Source organism: Gnatocerus cornutus, chromosome 7 (genome assembly GCF_029298725.1).
Source record: "Gnatocerus cornutus isolate USDA-ARS CGAHR chromosome 7, icGnaCorn1.1, whole genome shotgun sequence".
NCBI classification, from domain to species: domain Eukaryota; kingdom Metazoa; phylum Arthropoda; class Insecta; order Coleoptera; family Tenebrionidae; genus Gnatocerus; species Gnatocerus cornutus.
In genome coordinates, this window is record NC_142239.1 from 2,218,842 (window position 1) to 2,226,740 (window position 7,899).

The window sequence follows — 7,899 nt, forward strand, 5'->3', positions numbered from 1 at the left end:
ACTTCAACCGTATGATGGCTTTTAGCAGCATTATATCTGCATTCTCCATATAAGAGAAGCATATCAGCATATTTCGCAGCAGAAAACATTTTTAAATTTGTGACAGAAGTCAAAATTGACAATTTAGTGTTGCTATAGAAAATTTACGGTTTCATTGTAGTTGTTTAATTATTGTAGATCTTATATCAGTGGTCCCAAAATTTCAATTTACAAAAATGCCTTTTTTTCGCTTATTATTCAGTTTAGGCCCAGATGATATATATATTTTTTGTTCCTTATAAACTCACAAATCTAACATTTTCAGGAAGCTAACCTTATGCGAGACACCCTGTATATAGATAGGAGTAGGCATTGTCCCACTCGATCACAACTCACTTAATAACCACTACTACTCCTTGATGACCACTAACTACTAGCTCTGTAGTCACTACTACTGGCTAACCACCCTTTGTACGTCGCCCATGTCACCTCGTTTCCGCAAGCTGACTTTGCTAGTCCTCCGTTTTGGAGTGCTAGCTAAGCCACTTGCGAAAACCCGGTGCAACGTACAAAGATAGTTAACCACTTAGTTGTCGCAATTTAATTGCTGACACTTGCATATATTCCTTATATATACAAATAGTACAAGCAGAGCCTTGTTCAGTCGTCTCGTCTTGACATTTTGGACATTTAAATTGGATAGGTATAGGCATGTTGACTCTGACAATACTTAACAAGTTATATTTAATGTGATTACATATATTTCAAAATGCAAAAAATAAGATTTTCTTATCTAATTCCTATTCTTTTCACATGGTACTTGATAAAAAATAGTTGACGATTAAAGGGGCATTAAATGAATTAATATATTTTATTAATTTCTTAAAAAATACAAAAGAATACATAAAAAAATAAACTTAAAAATTCTCAACAGAAATAAAACTAAAAACGAAAACAAAATTAATTCTAGTTCTATATATGTACATAAATCAAAAATATAAATGCAGTGTGCCGCCACCACCGTCACGGTTGCCACGACCGCTACGGCGATGTTGATATAAAAGCCGTCTGTAAAATAAAAATATTTAATAAAAAAATATTACTTATTTTTTCAATAATTTCAGGAACGGTGATTTTTTTTACCATAATTTATTCAAATTATGTTTATGTATTATATACCAACCTGTTGGAGACTTCATACCGCCATAGCAGGTTTATGGCGTTTGGGTCTCTTTGGGCTGCCTGCAAATAAGAAAAAAAAAATAAGTTTTTACGAATTACTTATTCTTCAATTAATGAATACGTATAGGACGAGTATATAAAACTATAGTTGTTTTTGTTTTTTGAATAGCAATTTTTACCATTTTTATTATAATTCAAAAATTCTAAATTAAAATTACTTACTATTTCTCTCTTTCTGCTTCTTGTTCCTCTTCTTGCTGCCGTAGCAGACGAAGACGTTCGCGTTCTTCCTCGTCTTCTGGTGCCCTTCTTTCGGCATCGGATTCACTGTAACTTATTATATGAATTATAAAATATTTTTTCATAATATTTACTTACTTTTCTCCATCAATGCTTGGATTAGACATGCTGCCAAAAATATACAGGGTCCGGCAACACTTGTGTCCACCCCCAAAATCGTCTTTGATTTTAAAGATACAATTTTGAAAATTTGCATACGCTCATAGTTGACAAAGCTCTAGAAGCCGACGCAAAAATTAATGTTTAATCGCTTATAGTTTTGGCGTCGCGACGCCTTAAAAATGTATTTTTTAGCTAATTGTGAGAGTTTGTGAAATCAACCCCTAATTTATTTTTTTTCAATATAAATAAATGTGTTAAAAATATCTCAGTTGTCATTTTAGAGACTAAAAAGTCCGATGGTAACGAGAGTTTTTAATTAGGTCGTGTCTTTGTCAATAATGATTTTTTTCCGAAAATTCTGGAAGTTGCAGTGTCTGTGTTAAAAATTGACAACACCATTGCCTCTAAAGATATGAAGATAAAACTTGACACGTTCAATAACTAAGAATACTTTTTCTCTTGATTTGACCAGGAATTAATTAATTAAATACGACATGTTGTGGTGCGTAGCGTGTATTGTTTCGTCGCTACAATACAGTTAGTGCATCCACAGATGACGAAAATGTTTTTACAGAAAAATTACTTCACCCCAATTTCGGTTAAAATTGATGCGGCAAAAGTTTAGACGCGCTTCTGCCTGCCTCTGTCAATACAATTTTTCTGGCTGGTTTTAGAGAATGAAAGCCCTCCTGATAGAGTCTCCTTTTTACAGTTGTTGTGGAACAGTTTAAATTTAACAGTTGGCGGATGGTAATCGTGGCTGTAAAAGGAGTCGCTTATATAAAATTTTGTATAAGATCGTCTTCTTTTTCGGTGGTTACTCGAAGTCTACCGGATCTTTGCGTTTGCAAAGGCCAGTCCGCAATTTCTTGACTCTGGTTGATCCATCTTTTAACTTTGTCAGCGCTACAGATAAAAATTTATGAATCAACTATTTAACTAATTTACTAATTATAAGTTATTTAACACGCATCACTTTCGTGAAGTTGCCAGACTTCCTGGAACGAATCCGCCAGACTCTGATGACTGACAAGTTGTGGGCTTTAAGAGCATTCAAAGCTTCGTCGTCGACATCGCGAATTACAACTGACAGATGTGGTTTGTTGGAGGTGGCAATTGTGGGTTTGGCCGAGGTTTTTTTGAATGTTTTGACGATTGAAATTGACTGGTTAAGAGTGGCGTCTTGAAGTTGTTTTTGAAAATCATTTGAAAGGAGGCTCTGGGGAACAAGAAGGGCAGTCTTGTTCCAATTGACGACAAGCTGTTTGATGTTTTTGACTAAAAGAGGTAGTAGCATTTCTTCTGGGCAGCCCAGTTTCTGATTGTGTACTTATGGTACAAATTTTGGAGTGTTTTGGTTTGAGTGATTGGAAGAAACTGAATTTCTTCTGACGCGAGGAGGTGAGGAGACGTGTTCCGAAGAAGTCGCGGAAAGAACGGGGATTAAAGCCTTTACGGGCGAAGTAGAGCGTAAAAGGGACTCACCAATTGATTGCGCTCCGTTGTCACATTTTCAAAATGTGCAACTGCCTTGGCGGTTTGTTGCATTTTTGATTTTTTTTTGGGTATTGTTTGAATTTTCTTGCCAACATTGATTTTCTGTTTGATATTGTTGTTCTGCATTATTGCTATTACTTGCAGTACTACAGGATGGCTTTAGACATATGACTGAAGATAATTCAGTGTCTGCAAGTTGATGATTTTGCTCATCAACATATTGGCCTTCTTCTACTATTGGTTATTCCTGAGTCAGTGAACAAGTCTTTATCTAATTTTTTAAATAGGTCTTCAATTTCCTGGTCGTCATTTTGATTTTCAGCCAATAGCAAAGATTCGTATACCTCGTTGTGTCCTTTTACGGACACCGTTTTTATCATTTCTAATAATGCACTCTCGGCTTCACTAAACGGCTCGTCAAGTGGTTTTCCACCACCAGTACCACATGCATGTTTCTTTTTCTTCAGTATTTTTAATTTTGTTCTTTTGTCCTTGTCTTGCTATGTCTTATATGTAATAAAACGTGTTATATCGTGTGATTCATTAAATTTCCATTCTAGGTAGGCCGTGTATTTTGGACGTGCGTTGACTTCTTGTTCGATAACTAGCAAATCTCGCAAATATTAAGTCGAAACTACTGTAATGGTGTTAGTTACGACATGAATTTTTTTCTCAAAGCCAACTGCGAATGAAAATGTAATGAATCACACAATAGATGACAAATTATAATATAGGAGTACATATTTTTCGCCAAAATATCCAATCATCTTTTTTGCGCCCCCGGACACACTATTTAAAATTTCGGACATAGTTTTCCATTGTTCCGCATAGGTTTTTCTAGTGAAATTTTGGGTAAGTTTTCCACTTAAAAGCTACGGTTTTTTTTTAAATATTCGGCTAATAACCGCATTTGTTCTTGGTTAGCATGATTGCTCTTTTTCTTTGTACCTTCCGCTGAAGCCATGTCAATTTGACACTTTTCCGAAACTTATTAATATAAATGACAGTAACAGCTAGTATTGCCAGATAGTCATTCGTATTTAGAATTACGAATAGAACTTTGTTTTCGAAGATTGAATAAGAAGGGTCAAGTATACGCTTCATGTTGCGAATGCGTATGTATATTTCATACCAATTGATAGTGTGGCCCCCATTTTAGTGTTAAAGAGTATATACACATTAAGCAGTGTGCTAAGAAAATGCTAAGAGATTTTGGAAAAGTTGGTATTACTTGCAAAGTAATGAAGTAGAGGGGAATGACCCAGTCAAAGTTTTAATTGTTGTCATTTTTTGGCTTTCAAAAAGTGGATTGTAAGCGGATGAAAATGCTTGCGCCAACGTTAAAAAAAGCAATTTCGGTCTTCATTTGCTCTGTACCAATGTGTAAGTTGACATTTAAGGTTTCACATGAGGGTCATTATTTTGTTTAAAATTTTAGAGCATAGAGCATTCAAGAAAGATAGACCTAATGTTTGATGTATTTCAGGCCACATTCAATTTCTTTCTAGTTGATAGTTTGGTTATTGTAAAAGTCTGTTTGGTGTACACTTGCGATATCGTTAAAAAAGTGATCACTTCTGTAAAGGGCAACACTTTTGGAACCGTCCCAATTGCTACAAATCTTAAAAATGCACCATTAAAGGGGCACAACTTCGTTGAACTTCTTTGGAATAGGAAGTTTTGTGCTGACAACCGCACCTCAGAGTAAATCCCATGACAATTGGTCATAATTTGAAAATAGACAACATTATTATTTATTTCCTACACTAAAATAACATGAAATCTTTGACATGTGAGGTATAGACGTATTCAAATTCAGCAACTCAAAAACTTCGATAGTTGACGTAGTTAGAATTTACCTAAATACGAATAGAACACTTTATAGTTGACTATGTAAACATTAGCTTTGCTAAATTCTCCATGTGTTTCACTTCTAGCCAGTGCTTCTAATAAGTTAACAACTTAAATATTTCAGTTATACGACTGCGGGCCACGAAAATTTTCTAATTTCATTGTCAACAAATAGCAAAAGAATCCACTTCTTTGAAAACCATTCAAAAGCAATTCCAATTTTGAAATAACTTCAAATTTCCGTAAATACGGGAGCCAATTGTCAATGTTTACAAATGATGACGTTTCTGTCAAAGTGCTGTCAGACAAGGTCGTCAACATTTGGTGTATAAAAATGTTCCTATGAAGTACATTCCTCCACACAAGTTTTTGGGATAGTTCCAAATTTCGGGCCAAGTTTGACATTTGGACCTCATTATCAATTGGTATGAAGTATATACGTTCGCCTGTGCTTTTTGCGAACGATGAAATGCACTAGATGAGAATAGATCCCCTGGTCTCTTTTGGGAACCGACACCATATGGCCGAAGGTCCGATATTCCTTTATGAATTTTTGGGAAGCGATTTTAAGTTTTGGGTCTTTATTGGGCTTTTTTTTTAAACTGAAAAATTGCTTCAATGCGTCGTCCCTTGTGTTTTTCCACTTTACCTCACTCTTTAGCGGTAATTTAACTTGAAACCGACCGGATGGAGTGCGAAGTGTATTTTGGAGAAATTGATTCTCGCAATTTACTGCTTCCTGTCTAAATTCCTTTTCGCTGACTGTGACGATTTCTTGGTTTATTAATTTCGTGAAGTTATTTTCTTAACTTGATTCTATTGAATTTACTTGACAAGATACATGCACATGGTTTGATTGTTGGTTATTACTGGAAACTACTTGACTGGGAAGAATCCAGGTAAACTCTGGTCGGGACCTTTTTCCTTTCTTGGGTCTTTACCCGAATTCGTCTGAACAGATGACAAATTTTCGGAACACAGACAATGAAACTCGTATTATTACAAACTGTTCAAAGCGCCGCTTTAGGCTTATGCTTTTTCAGCGCTGGTGGCGCTAAGGTAAAATGATCCAAAAAAAAATAAAAATTAAAATTTTGTGTTACAAAAAATGAAAAACATTTTTAAAAGTATAAAGTGGTGTTAAAAGAACAAATTATGCTTGGAAGAGAGGAGAAGTTGCATCCAAAGGGCGGTCACGGCTGACTTATGACGTGATTCTCGCATTTGCGTAAAAGACACGCGAAAACAGTGAAAAACCTGTGCCTGAATCGTCTTGCGGATGCAGCGAAAGGGAAACTCTGTTTATGTTGAGTGCTGTTTGACGAGTTCCGAGAAGCCCAGGTCGCGCTTCTCCTCCGAACCGGAAAGATCGAGGCGTTTTTTGGCTCGATTTTCGGATAGACCCTTTCCCCCAACTAATGCGCGAGGTTTCGAGTCTTTGGGCGCTTCGGGGGCCGTTTTCTCGATTTTTAAAAAACCTTTTGTCTTTCGATGATTGATATTTCAACTTCATGTTGGTGGCGCTGCTGTCATATGTTTACGTTTTCCACCGGTTTTCTGCTTGAAGATGTTGTTATGTCATGTGCAACTGGTTTTGGGTATTCTCGACACTTTTCACGATCCTCCGCGCCCCTGGGCACTTTGCTCGCACACGTTTTCGCTCTTCCACGTCCACCACCATCGCCTCCTCCTCTTCCATGTCCATCACGTCCACCACCATCACCTCCTCCTCTCCTTCCTCTCCTGCCGCTTCCACCGTCCGTTCCTCTTCGATCGTCGTTTCCTCTCCCGCCTCTTCATCCATGTCTACTACCAAAATCACCTCTTTCACAACTATCACGTTCTTCACCATCATTATCTTTTTCACTATCGCGTTCTTCATCATCACGTTCTTCATCATCACGTTCTTCACCATTACGTTCGCCACCATTACGTTCTCCACCTCCGCCAGAGTAACCATCATATTCTTTAACTCTCATAAACTCTAAAAATCCTTTTGTGAGTAGAGAAATCTCTGGCGGCGGTGATGGGGTCTGTTCCATTATTATTTAATCGTCGAAGTCTTTTGGATCACTGAATACATGAATTTCAGGTTTGTCCTTTCAATTAAAATTATGCCACAAAAAATACTTACACTTCGCCCGATTGACTCTAAACATTTTATAAATTATTATTACAAACTGTAATAAAAAACAAAAAAATGCTTAACATAACTCACCATTTTGTTTCCCACCTAAGACAAACTACGCAATTAAATAAAATGCTGCGCAGTTTAAGTTTTCTTAAGCTTGAAAGCGCCCTGTCTTATCGACCCCATTAATATGGCAAATTCAAAATATTTAAAAAAGTTTCAGTTTTTACGTTGCTTTACGTGTATTCCACCTATATAGCGATTACGACGTATGCGCTGCTTTTTTTAATAGCGAATAATCAAAAAAAAATTTTAAATGTTACTGATGTGCATGTCTCATTCAAAAATATGCAATTCCATTGATTCTATTTTCTTATTTTCCTTTCTCATATTTTGTCCCGTTTTTCATGGAGACGGTTGTTGGCATAACTGAACTTTAACACGCGCTTCGTCGGCAAAGTAGATTTCTACCATTGCAATTGAATGACATGACACAAGAAACACAAAATTGGATTTATGAAACATTTTCACCTCATTAGAGGGTATTTTACAATTACAACAATGTGAAGAAGAAAGTGTTGTGATTACGACATTTTCCCTAAACATCTTGGATTTAGGTACATCTTCATCACCCAATTCAATGCTGTCTGTGTGAAATTAACGTATTGTCGCTAAAACAACAGGGCTGTCACTGTGAAGTCATCGTATTTTCACCAAAACATCAGGGATTCAGGTAAACTTTGAACAGTACCGGAAACAATCCTGTCCGTCTTAAATCAACCATTCCCTTCATCAGGTTACACTTTACGAGACGAACAAGTGCTTCTGTTCTAAAGAATGTTGACCAAGAAACTTTT